This window comes from Phyllobates terribilis, unplaced genomic scaffold (assembly GCF_046119375.1).
Source record: "Phyllobates terribilis strain yellow unplaced genomic scaffold, ASM4611937v1 Scaffold_8__6_contigs__length_399053987, whole genome shotgun sequence".
NCBI lineage: Eukaryota > Metazoa > Chordata > Amphibia > Anura > Dendrobatidae > Phyllobates > Phyllobates terribilis.
In genome coordinates this window covers 368,157,280-368,171,304 of record NW_027362768.1, presented here as the reverse complement: position 1 = coordinate 368,171,304, position 14,025 = coordinate 368,157,280, and the positions used below count along the sequence as shown (strand labels likewise).

Sequence of the window (14,025 nt, the reverse complement as noted above, 5' to 3'; positions counted from 1 at the left end):
TCCGCTCCTAGTACCTGCTGCCCCCTGGCAGCATATAGCAATGGACTTTATAACTGATCTCCCCGTCTCTGCCGGTTGTACGGTCATTTGGGTGGTCGCTGACCGCTTTTCCAAGATGGCTCATTTCGTTCCCCTGCAAGGCCTCCCGTCTGCACCCGAGCTGGCTAAAGACTTTATCCGCCACATCTTCCGTCTTCATGGCCTGCCCCTCCACATCGTGTCGGATCGTGGGGTACAGTTCACCTCACGCTTCTGGAGAGCCACTTGTAAACTGCTAGACGTCACCCTGGACTTCTCCTCCGCTTACCACCCACAGTCTAATGGTCAAGTGGAGCGGATCAATCAGATCCTGACCAGTTACCTCCAGCACTTCGTTAATGCCCACCATTCAGACTGGGTGGATCTCCTGCCATGGGCCGAATTTTCTTACAACAATCACGAGAGCGAATCTTCCTCCAAATCCCCGTTTTTTGTTGTCTTCGGTCAGCATCCTCGGATCCCATTTCCCGTCTCCACCTCGGTGGACAATCCGGCTGCGGAATCTCTTGTTAACAAATTTTCCTCCATATGGGAGAGTACCCGATCCGCACTCCTTCTGTCATCCGAGCGTATGAAAAGACATGCTGACAAAAAACGTCTGGATCCTCCTCAGTTCCGTCCAGGGGATAAGGTCTGGCTCTCGTCCAAGTATGTCCGGCTCAAGATTCCTTCCTATAAGTTAGTGCCTCGGTTCATCGGTCCTCTGGAGGTCATCAGTCAGATCAACCCGGTGGCCTATAAATTGAAACTCCCGGCCAACTTGCGGATCCCTAACTCCTTCCATGTATCTCTCCTCAAACCTGTGGTACTTAACTCTTTTTCCAAGTCTACAGGTACGCCTCCTGCTCCGGTTTCCGCTGAAAACGAGTTTGAGGTAGAGAACATTCTGGCCACCAAAAGGGTAAGAGGGAAGACCTTTTTTCTAGTAGATTGGAAGGGGTTTGGTCCTGAGGAGAGAACGTGGGAGCCCCGGGAGAACATCCATGCCCCTCTCATCCTAGCTAAATTTCTCTCTGGCCTAAAAAAGGGGGGGCCTAAAGGGGGGGTTACTGTAGCGCCGGCGTCCCTGCCCTCTGCTAGGCAGGGATGCTGTTCCCCTCACCCCTCTGCTCCGAGCCCGGCGTCCTCCTCCCGCTCTGCTGGCAGCGCGCGCTCCTTCCCGGCCACTGTGCTTAGGGCGCGCGCGCGCGTGCTCCCTCCCTCTTAAAGGGGCCGCGCGCGCCGTCCTAAGGAGTCCCCGGCCAATGGCCGGAGGACTTCACCATATATAAGGCACCTCCTCCAAAATGGAGGTGCCCGAGCAATGTTGTTGCACTGTTCACTACTCTGCTTCAGCCCTCAGGTCCCGTTGCCAGTTACCTGCCAGATTCCTGCCAGTTTGCTGTCTGATTCCTGCCTGATATTCTGCTTACCTGCCTGCTAGCCTGAGGTCCGACGGTCTGCCTACCGACTCCTGTCAGTCTGTCTAAGGACCAGCTTGCCCGCTCACCTGGGAGCGCTCCTCTGCTACCTGCCTGCTAGCCTGAGGTCCGACGGTCTGCCCTCCAACTCCTGTCAGTCTGTCTATGGACCAGCTTGCCCGCTCACCTGGGAGCGCACATCTGCTACCTGCCTGCTAGCCTACCTGGAGGCTCCGCCGTCACGTGCTGTGACCACCTGCCATTCCAGAGACTCCTGCCCGCTCACCTGGGAGCGCACACCTGCTACCTGCCTGCTAGCCTACCTGGAGGCTCCGCCGTCACGTGCTGTGACCACCTGCCATTCCAGAGACTCCTACCCGCTCACCTGGGAGCGCACACCTGTTACCTGCCTGCTAGCCTACCTGGAGGCTCCGCCGTCACGTGCTGTGACCACCTGCCATTCCAGAGACTCTCGCTTGCTCATCTGGGAGCACACATCTACCATCTGCCTGCTAGCCTACCTGGAGGCTCTGCCATCACAGGTCGTACCTACCCTTTACCCAGAGACTGCCCCGGTCACTTGCCGTGACCTCCTACCCGTTCATCCAGAGACTGCCCCGGTCACTTGCCGTGACCTCCTGCCCGTTCATCCAGAGACTGCCCCGGTCACTTGCCGTGACCTCCTGCCCGTTCATCCAGAGACTGCCCCGGTCACTTGCCGTGACCTCCTGCCCGTTCATCCAGAGACTGCCCCGGTCACTTGCCGTGACCTCCAGCCCGTTCAGAGACTGTCCCGGTCACCTGCTGTGACTGCCTGCCCGTCTTCCCTGGTCGCCACCCGCTCCCTTACAAGGACCGCCCCCTTGTATAGTAGCTCAGAGGTTCCGCCTCCCAGACCCGTTACAGTTCCTAAGAGCACAGTGGCCTCCATAATCCTTAAATGGAAGAAGTTTGGGACCACCAGAAGTCTTCCTAGACCTGGACGTCCATCCAAACTGAGCAATCATGGGAGACGAGCCTTGGTGAGAGAGGTAAAGAAGAACCCCAAGATCACTGTGGCTGAGCTCCAGAGATGCAGTAGGGAGATGGGAGCAAGTTCCACAAAGTAAACTATCACTGCAGCCCTCCACCAGTCGGGCCTTTATGGCAGAGTGGCCCGACGGAAGCCTCTCCTCAGTGCAAGACATAAGAAAGCCCGCATAGAGTTTGCTCAAAAACACATGAAGGACTCTCAGACTGGTCTGAAGAGATGAAGATAGAACTTTTTGGTGATAATTCTAAGCAGTATGTGTAGAGAAAACCAGGCACTGCTCATCACCAGCCCAATACAATCCCAACAGTGAAACATGGTGGTGGCAGCATCATGCTTTGGGGGTGTTTTTCAGCTGCAGGGACAGGGCGACTGGCTGCAATTGAAGGAAACATGAATGCGGCCAAGTACAGAGATATCCCGGATGAAAGAGTGCTCTGGACCTCAGACTTGGCCGAAGGTTCACCTTCCAACAAGACAATGACCCTAAGCACACAGCTAAAATAACAAAGGAGTGGCTTCAGAACAACTCCGTGACCATTCTTGACTGGCCCAGCCAGAGGCCTGACCTAAACCCAGTTGAGCATCTCTGGAGAGACGTGAAAATGGTTGTCCACCAACATTCACCATCCAACCTGATGGAACTGGAGAGGATCTGCAAGGAAGAATGGCAGAGGATCCCCAAATCCAGGTGTGAAAAACTTGTTGCGTAATTCCCAAGAAGACTCATGGCTGTACTAGCTCAAAAGGGTGCTTCTACTCAATACTGAGCAAAGGGTCTGAATACTTATGACCATGTGATTTTTCAGTTTTTCTTTTTTAATAAATTTGCAAAAATTTCTACATTTCTGGCTTTTTTTCAGTCAAGATGGGGTGCAGAGTGCACTTTAATGAGAAAAAAATTTACTTTTTAGAATTTACAAAATGGCTGCAATGAAACAAAGAGTGAAAAATGTAAAGGGATCTGAATACTTTCTGTACCCACTGTCTATGTAGATAGAGAGATAATAGATGAAAAAATACAGCAGCACAAGCAAAAGTGTAGGTATAGTTCCAACCCACCAACTTATGGTACATAAAAAAGAAAAAGTGTGGGCAACACTCAATAGCAAATTCCATGTAAAAAATGGTGTCTTTATTGGCCCAGTTTCGGGGCAAGAAGCTTGACAAAGGCTCACTACCTCTTGAGTCGAAACGTTGCAACCTGTTCACATGGACCAAAAAAAATACACCATTTTTTTTGCATGGAATTTTCTATTGAGTATTGCTCACATTTCTTGCTATTTTAAATATAGATAGATAGTAATATAATACAGGGGTCTTCTTTTATGACAGATGGGCTTTTGGGCTACTATCAGACACCAAGGACTAGGTGTAACTGCTACCTCTGCCCTTCCCTCATAGTTTTGCAGAGCTCACCCACAGTGATCTCCAGGATTGCTTCTACTCACACCCAAAGGTTTTCCTGTAATACAGGAAATATGATCTACAGCTTCTCAAATATAATGCAAAGCGGTGGTCAACAGGAAACATTCAGTGGTCAACTTTGCCAACGAAGCATATTTCCTGAACAAGTTGCAATGCAGCACGTATTTTGACAATTGGATAGCTCAGAGAGGCAGATCTAATGTCTCGATGGACCTCATAATGTCAGAATACGTGCTGTCATAATCTGTGTTTGCACTCTACAGGTATCGCCTAGAATCGGCCTGATACCAGAGAGTGATATGGTCTGTCCATGCTCAGTCATTATAGAGCGTTTATTCCCTTGATTCACAAATGACCCTTTATCCCTTATTAATGATATGATATAGCGGGTGGGGACTTATCAATCGCAGCCGGGCCTTCTACCACTTATGTGTTGTAACAAACGTGGTCTAAATCCACATCCTACGCATGAAAATGGGATTTCTGGAACCCAGCACATGCTACAGAAAATTTGCACACAGGTTTTTTCCTTCTGCACTGAGGAAAATAATCAGTCATGGAAAATAGGAGTAGGCTACTTTTTTTTTTTTTTGCATGGAAAAGCCAATAATTAGCCCCATTGATTGTTGAGCACACCAGCTGTAAAAGCCGAGTTTCAGCCGAAGATTTATGCTGCGGAAATATGCAGACTCTTACTACAGTTATTACTATTTCCTATTTGCTGGTGTTTAGTGTTTACTTTATAGATAGGACATTTAATTAAATCCAGAGTCCAAATCGTTCACAGACCAAAACCTTCAGCTAAAAACAAAACAACTGTGTTCTCCAGTTCTCCGGGTAGAGGACGGCATATTTTAACTTGCAGCAGCAACTAACGTGGGGTAATATGAGGACACAGAGTGCTGTGAGGACACAAGTAATGTACAGGAGAAATATATGGAGATCTGTATGTTTTTTTTCTCTTTTGACCAGACTGAAGTTTGTACTGTTGTCCACCCGTGGATACACCATTAATTATCAGGTAAAAAAAAAAAGATCCGTATTGTAAATGTGCAGTCGACGTCTACTTACTATGAACTGACAATATTTGCTTTAGTCAACAAAGTGTCCGCCGGTGACGGTGCGCCGATTCACAGCTGTGTGACACCTTGGCAGCTCTCCTACACTTAAATATGTGTTGAATTACAGTCTGTATATCATATATCATGAGTTTTTCATGAATTTTCAGTGTATTTCTTAATGTTATTTATTGTGAAACGTTCTCAGAAAAAAAAGCAGCAAAACAAAATTGTCATCCTGGATTATGAGCCAAAGAAGGAAAAACAGTGGAGGAAAGTATGAAGAGCCGGCGCCAAGAATCACAAGCAAAAGGTAAAACCGAAGTCGTAAAATTTCATGGCTCGCGCATGAATAGATTTAGTATATGTTTTATAGTTTACTTGGTAGTGCAGGTTTACATTAGGAGAACCTAGGCTAATACATTACAGAAGGGATAAATGGCTAGTTCTGATTATAGGCGGAGGTGAAATGGAAGCTGCTTGGCCCCAGTCCAAAATTTGGAGAATGGACCCCACTTTCCATGGGCTGTTTATAATACTGGTGTCTTCTTATGCAGCCAATAGGTCTTTGGACCCCCTCAGGCATCAGGGCTATAGTCAGGGTAACAGTCTTAGGGTCCCCGTACAAATTAGAAAAAAGAATCTGAAACCGTTACTTTCCTTATGACAAGTATAGGGGTTCGTTGAATTTCAGCACCTGATCATTTTGCTCCATCGGGAGATAAGCCACCAGAGGTGTGTGACAGCAGCTTACTCCCCTTTGTATACATAGGAGAGCTAAGCCAATTTGAGTATAGGAAGTGGTAAAATATATTTTTTAGTCAAAACAGCAGCTGTTTAAGGAGTATGAGAGCCTTTTGCAATCAGGAACTGTGTAGGACTCACACTGGCTAATAATTTGCCTACTATGAAGCAGTTTACCCACTTTTGTGGTTTAAATTAGTAAGGGAATACCATCCATTTTGATAATACCCTAATGACTTGGAATGAAAATCAAGAAATCAGATTTTCAAGGACAGGCATTCCACAGGCAGACTTCCAGGATAAAGGGGTAAATTAATTAATAAATATTAAAGATTTGCAAACCATATTATCAAACCATAAAAACATTTCAGCAGATTCCCTAATAGTAAACTAATTTGCTTGAGGAACAGTAGTGGGTGCATGAGCAAACCTCAATCTTAAGTTACTCTACTGACCAAAATAAAAATTTCAAGATGCTAAAAAGAAACATTTTCAACACAGTACAATAGTAAAATAATTAGAGCGGTATTCCAAGAAACTAAGATTTCATATCAAACCTTTGTTGTACTTGTTATCTATTATAATTGTGGGATAGTATAACATCTGCCTCCAAAGTGGTACATTTGTGAATATAGATTAAGGATACAATTCATTGCAAATTTGTGCAGAATCTCAAAAAGTAAATCTATGTCATTGAGGAACAGTAGTGGGCACAAATTGAACCCCAAAATTTAAGTTATTGTATTTTATACAACAAAAATTTGAGGATTCAAAGAAAATAAAAAATATCCCATTGTGTGATCTTGTTATCCTCCTCCAGCTTTAAAAAAAAAAATGTTTTCATTATTGTAATCCTGTCAAATATTTAAATTGTAATAATTCAGGATTAGCTTTCAATAAATCCAATTAAACCGATTGAATCTCATGCCATAATGAGCATTTTGGAATTAAAACTTTACCCCTTATGTTAATGACGCTTACAGCTCATGACAGTTTTTGGTAAATTGTTGCGGAGCTAAAACTCAATGATGTAATAGCCGCATACTGCAGTAAAAAGGCCAAGGAAATTTAAGTGGTAAGCGTCAAGCAAGCACACAGGTGCCTGTTTGTAAACACATCCAGTGGGCAAACCGGTTTATCAAGACTAATAGCACATGGTCATGAACACATTAATCACATATATCTACTCATGAATGCATTTGTCTCTTAATATCACTCAACAGTTCTCCAAATAACAACTTATGGGTCAGGAATGGGGGTTGTTTTCAGTGGGTATTGCAGGGTTAACTAGAATCTGGATAGGCAAGAAAAGCTACCTGTCAATTATGGAGTAAGCAACATCTCATTTCTCTAATCCTTCAAAATAGGTGATAAATTACATTGACTTCACAGCTATATGTATTTCTATACATCAGTGTGCAATAGGGTTTCATTAAAAAGCTATTTTTTTTTTTTCAATCAAATTTTTAAATATATCTATTTTCTGTCCTATATCACCTGTAAAACACATATAAATATACACAATTTATTTAAAAAATACAACAGAATTGCTAAATTTCATCTGCTTATATCAAATAGCGGCCCTAAAAAGTCTCAGTTATATATAAAAATCCTAGCCCCTCTAACTTACTGGATCATGTTATGCCATCGTTTTGGGGATATGTAAAGTCCATACTGACCCAGTTGTAGAGTCCATGACCAGTTTTTATTGACCTAGTAGTGCATTTTGTACTTTGGTGACTCAGTAATACATAATGTGCACAAACCCAGGTGACCAAAAGGTATGGACTGTGCCTTGTCCAGGATGACATAATGGTACATAGCGTGCAAATTCCCTGGTGAGTCAGTGTTACATACAGTGATGGTCACTGGTGATCCAATGGCATATTTTGCCCCCAATTTTACAATTTAGACTCTTATGACAGAGGAGGGCAGTGCTCAGTCCCTCATTTAGTCTAACCTTCCATCCAGTGATCCCAATCTTCCGTCTATGAGGTCTTGATGGAAGTATAAGCAATGTGTACCAACTAATTTGTGGAGTGAGGCTGTGCTACAGGTGGCTGCCTTTCCCGTCTATGACTAATACATCTAATTACATCTAGATTCTCGCACATAATTCTATATCTTTACAAAATCATGGGTTCTATGTAACATCCAACAGTCAGTACCTTTCGGTACATCCATTTGGTAGACCCAGCAGCTATGAAATACCCTGGCAGTTGACCTTGTTAATAGCAGTAGTGTGTTACACTCCCGAGTTTCCCTGTGTACGTCTCAAAGCAGCTTACAGAATGAAAGAGCTACTCATTTATCAGCTGGTTAAGGAAGTGGGCTAAGGGTCACAATTCAGAGAGAAAAACAAAATAATTAATGTAAAACCTACCAGTTCTGCCAAATTAGATTGCTGAGTCAAGTGATTAGTCGGCCTTTATTATATTATGTGTCTGGAGACGCTCAAAAGCCGAACTGCTTGAAGCTTTCCTACAAAAGCATTAAAATCATCCAGCTGTCAAAAATAAAATTAAAAACGTGAACTGAGAACACAGTATCTGTATTTTTTAATTCATGGCAAAAATTTCATGTATACAGGGGTTCTCCTGGACTAAGAACAATATTTGGAGACTTTAACTGTAGTGAATATCTACATTTTGGAACCATATCATATACTATTGTGTACTGGTTAATTTTGAAATATAAGTTTATTCATGGTTGGAGATTGGTTCTCCCCATTCACAACATTGCAAGTCATTACCTATCCACTAGATAGCTTCTAGTGCATCTCTCCTATATCAAGCGGTGGACACTGTGGTCTTTATTTTGCGCTGAAGCTCTATGTTACACTTCTCTCCCTGGGCAATCCACACACTGATGAAAGTCTAACATAGATCGAAACGTTTGTGTTTTGTTTTGGATTGCTAATCTACAAATTAAAAAGCTCATTATCTTCACTACTTTGAGTGCCAAGTTTCTTTTACTTCAAAATTAAGGAACAGGATCCTACTTTGGCACCGGAGGGTCAGAAGTGTCGTGGTTCTTCTCTACTCTATAGCTCAAGACTTCTGCATCTACACTATGTCTAGTGGCACAGAGGGTCCACATTTTCTTTTTTGATCCTTCCTGTGTGATCAATCTGTCAATTTGGTCTATATGGATGACATATTTCCACTGAAAGTCTACAGGTACCCTAAGGTGAACAGACAGGGCTAATCAATCTTGACAAAAACATGGATAGAGAAAGCTTTCCTTCATAATAAATAATAATAATCTCTTTATTTATATAGCACCAACATATTCCGCAGCGCTTTACAATTAATACATATTATCGGCACTGACCCCATTGGGGCTCACAGTCTAAATTCCCTATCAGTATGTCTTTGGAGTGTGAGAGGAAACCGGAGAACCCGGAGGAAACCCACGCAAACACGGGGAGAAGATACAAACCCCTTGCAGATGTCGTCCTTGGTGGGATTTGAACCCAGGACCCCAGCGTTGCAAGGCTACTGTACTAACCACTGAGCCACCGTGCTGCCCGTGCTTCATGGAGCCTGGGCCCTAAGAGCAGCACATTCAGAAACCAAATATGAGTTTAATAGTACTACTAATATACATCTTTTTTACCCTTAAATAACCATGGTTTTGCTAGTTGTTTTGATTGTCACTTTGTTTTTATGCATAGACATTTACAGCAGAAAGGCAAATCAATGCAGGATTGAGAAATAACATTACAGGTGTCACCCTTTATTGTTTTTATATAAGCATAGTAATGATTTGAAGGCAATGATAATAAAGCAGTGAAACTCTCTACTTAATAGGTGTCATAATATTAGCATTGGAACGATTATCACTCTTGCGTAACCGTATCGCGGCCAACTCGTTTCAGTCTTTGTTTATTGTTTTGAAACTAGTCCGGGCTTATTAAAATGTGTCTTACCTCCTAAATCATTGGGCTACTGACATGACCTTGAATGCCTTCATTCATCGGCTGTTGTAAGATATTTATATACCATTAATAGGCATACAATAGGAAACAAACCTCTAACATGACGGACAGAAACGAATGAGATTGCACAACCAGTAATAGGAGACGTCAATTATTAAATAATGTCTCTTATTGTACGCGGATTAATGGATCCTGGTATTAAACATTGGATACATTGTCCCTTGGTTGAGTGCATAATGTGAGAGTCGGTCCAAAAAAATAACTTATGCTCAAGGCAAAATGAATGTAATCCTTGATTGGCATAATATCCTAGGAAGGCTTGGGATGGAAAGAAAGGAGTAATTGTTACTTCGTCGTTACATGGACTAGAATGTTTTGAACATGCAAACATATCATACAAGACATCGATCATATCGAACGTTAATGTATCCAACCATCTATGACCAATTTAATGTCTATGAGGGGTACCAAAATGTCCCGTGATGCCTCAAGTTGGGGTAATCATGGACTGGACAAGATCCAAAAGTATACAATCTATTATGGTACATCAGAGCTAGGGTTTCGATCTCCTTGGATACAATATTGTTTCGCTATCGTAGCCATGTATTTAAAATACCCTAGCCAAGACAGAGTGGATTACCATACCCAACAGGTATGGCCCATCAGTCCTCACTCGTCTGAGCCCCTAAAGCAACCCAAAGGAAAAATTCAGGAGACACAAACTTGATGATGTTTTATTATCAACACTTTTCGAAGTCATCCAACATCAAGATACAATCACAGTAAGCTTGGATTTTTCCTTTGGATCACTATCAGCTGCGCAGAGGAACCACATATTTATTTTTACTTCTGTCAATCTATGGTATTGCAACCCGTGGGTCTGCAACATCTGATTTCTTCAAGCCTTATTTATGTTGTGTAATACTCAATGGAACTAGGTGAGCAATTTGTTGGTATTTATTTGCCATCTATCATTGGATAAAACCCTACTGTGCTTTTTGTTCCCTATTTTCTCTGTACTACTCCTAAAGCAACCCAAGAAGTTCTATAAGAAGCAATGAATAAAGGAGGCCTAGCTCATAATAGCTTCTTTCTTCCTGCAGCATACAAAATACCTGTTCTCACATTCCCTAATAGCTCAGTGTGTTATTAGGTTGATTCCCAAGGGAAAGGTCACTGGTTTGAATCGACGAGCAGCCATGAAGAAGATTTCCCAAGAAAAGAGAAACAGCATCATCCAGCTTATCGATAGCGGTCTCTCAGCCAAGAAAATTGTCAAACTGCATCATGTGAGCGCCAAGTTGGAAGAACAGGAAATGAAGCCAACAAGTCGGCTCATCACAAGATCTATAAGTTCCAGCACGACAAACACGACAGTGGAGGTGGCTCGTAAGCTTCGTAATAGTGAGATCACAGACGTCCATGCAAGCACCGTGCGACGCACGTTACACAAGTCTGGAATGGTAGTGTGAAAAAAAGGTGAAGAAGCCTCGACATCAATATTGTCATAAGAAGTGTCAGCTCGAGTTTGGAAAAAAAGTACAAAAAGTGGACAGATTGTAAATGGGTGATCTGGAGCAATGAGACGAAAGCCAATAGGCTAGGCTCTAATGGGTGCAAATGTGTCTGGAACAAACAAGGGAAAAAGGGGATAACGGATCGAGAAATTGAAGGAAATGTCAAGATCGGTGGAGGAAGCCTGAAGATACGGGGTTGTTTCACATCCAAAAGGAACTGGATACTTGACCAGGATCGATGTTGGTCTCAATGCGGAGCTATATGTGAGTGTCCTACAAGACGAGTTACTTTGTACACTTGAGTACTATGTGTATGAAAAAGACGTCATAGTGTTTTAGCAGGACAACGACCCAAAGCATACATCAAGACTGGCAAAGAAATGATTCAAGGACAATGAAGTAGAGGTGCTGGATTGGCCCCCACAGTTTCTAGACCTCAACCCAATCGAACACTTATGGGTAGAGTTGAAGAAAAAACTGTATATATACCGAAGTTAGGTGACCAGTATGGACCAGCTTTGGAAATGTATAGAAGAGACCTGGGATCAGATTTCGGTCGATACATGTTTGAATCTGATCAAGAGCAAGAAGGATTCTGGCAGTGCCGAAAGCCAAAGGTGGATTTACAAAATACTGAAAAAATAATAAAAATTAAAATTTAGATTTTTAAAAAATGGTAACAATGCAGTGACAAGAATCTGCATATCTAATCATATACTAAATAGTTGCAAGTCAAATTTATGTATGAAATAGCCAAGATGATGGTCTATGAAATGATGGTAGTCTCACGTTCGAAGGAGTAGTGGATGGTGCAATATGGAGTCTGAAGTTCAAAACATTGTTACCCTTTTGCTGGTCACTGGAAGTCTTTGATTTTATATGCCTAATCTTATCGCATACCACTTACGTTTATTGATAAATGGAGCCACTAGTGGACAATGGAGCCAGTAGTGGAATTAATGTTCCCATGATGTTTTATAAAAGATAAAAAAGTCTACACTGATGCCCTAGACTTGTGCCACTCCTGCACTCTGAGTTCTGTGTCCCCCGCTGGTCTTCTGACATAAGTGTCACATTACTGCTGCAATCAGTAGCTGCTGATCATCTGCAGCCTTCACAATTAAGTCTGCATTTCAGCAGATTGGCTGTAGTGGCCACATGACATTGTTTAGGTCAAGAAACTGGCGAGGGACACAGAAATGAGAGACGAGAAGCGACACCAGTCCATGATGTAAGTATAGATTTTTGTTTTTAATTTGTGCAGTACCCATTAATAGCCCAATTAATAGTCCAAATTAATAGTGGACAGTCCCTTTAAATAGCATGCACATTTGACTCAAACATGATTGCTAGTGGAGGACTGACCACCTTAATTTGCATTGGCTTTTAGGTTGGCCATAAATAAGGAATTTTCTGTCAGTCATATACGATTGATATGTGAAAGTTGTCATGTTGGAAAAGAATGCCATAAGTTAAACAGGACAATCAGTGATCGCTCTCTGCCATGATCTGTGGCCTGCTCTGGGCTTGAGGGTATGTAGATCTGTCAACTATTGCATCCGAGAACTACCAACACAGCAGACTGATAGGTTCTTGCCCATTACAGAACTTTCCAAAAGGATGGTTTCAGAATATTTTGGAACGATCGTTCACCAGGTGATCATTCGTTTCTTGGCAGTTCAACCATCAACCTACTTCTGCCTAATGTGCATGGCCACTTTTAAGACTAAGTGGACTTTGGAGTAAGACGCAACTGTAATTCCTCGCTTCTTATCTGTGTATCACTGTCCTTGTGCAGTTAAAACAACTTGTACTTTACATTTCCCAGAAGATGAACCCGCTTTCTCAAGATAACACTGTATCTTATATTTTTCTGTTGATTGCAGATTGATTTGATTCCTTTGGAGAATCTTTTGTTCTGCGCTTTGAATAACTCTGCCGCTCCGGCTTGCAATCCATGTTGTGATTATTGACTCAAAATGGTAAATTTGATATAATCGCAAGAGGGAGAACATCTAATGTTTACATAAAGTAGAGAACTTTGTATCTTGCAGATTTCATACAAGAGACTGAATGATTAAATGTCTTCCAAGAAAGATTTCAAGATCCTGTTGTAAACTTTGATGGTGATTTGATAAATCCAAGGATCTGATTTTGTCCCATAAATAGCCTGTCCTGCCAATAACAGATGGACGATAAAAAAAACAAAAACAAAACAAAAAAAAACTTACCATGTGTATCTCCAACTGGGACTCTGATTGATCCCAGTCTGAATGGAGTGGAGGGTGGCTATGTGCACCTATGCTCCATTCATTGTCTATGGAACGCTAGAGATAATAGGGATTAGCGTGGTTTTCAGAGGTCGGACCCCCGCAATCTGTAAGTTATCCTCCATCTTATGGCTAGGGGCTAACTTAAAAACTTGGTACAACCCCTATAAAGAGAAAAATTAAGTCTGATTACAGCACAAATGTTCCAAAGTAAAGTGTTGTCCAGTCTCAGCATTAAAGGGGTGTCCCATGAATAACATTACTTATTCACAGTGGTTGGACCCCACAGATCCTGAGATTAGGAGTCCTGTCCCCCTGTATAAATGGAGCAACAGCGCACATACATACAGTTAGGTCCAGAAATATTTGAACAGTGACAAGTTTTGCCATTTTAGCTGTTTACCAAAACATATTAAATTTCCAGTTCTATAATCAATATGGGCTTAAAGGGCAGACATCCAGCTTTAATTTGAGGGTATTCACATCCTAATTTGAGTAAGTGTTTAGGAATTACAGATCTTTAATATGTAGCTACCTCTTTTTAAAGTGACCAAAAGTAATTGAACAATTATCTCAAAAGCTGTTTAATAAGCTGCATG

The 14,025-nt window shown here is 42.4% G+C and overlaps 1 long non-coding RNA gene across 1 annotated transcript in view; it reads left to right on the top strand.

Annotated features, from left to right (window-relative positions):
* The first annotated feature begins 4,521 nt into the window (after positions 1-4,521).
* Positions 4,522-14,025, top strand: part of LOC141157514 (uncharacterized) — a 30,223-nt gene continuing 20,719 nt past the window's right edge. Inside the window, exons 1-2 of the long non-coding RNA XR_012247809.1 lie at positions 4,522-4,918; positions 5,164-5,268. This is a non-coding gene — a long non-coding RNA (uncharacterized lncRNA). The remainder of the gene's footprint in view (positions 4,919-5,163; positions 5,269-14,025) is intronic.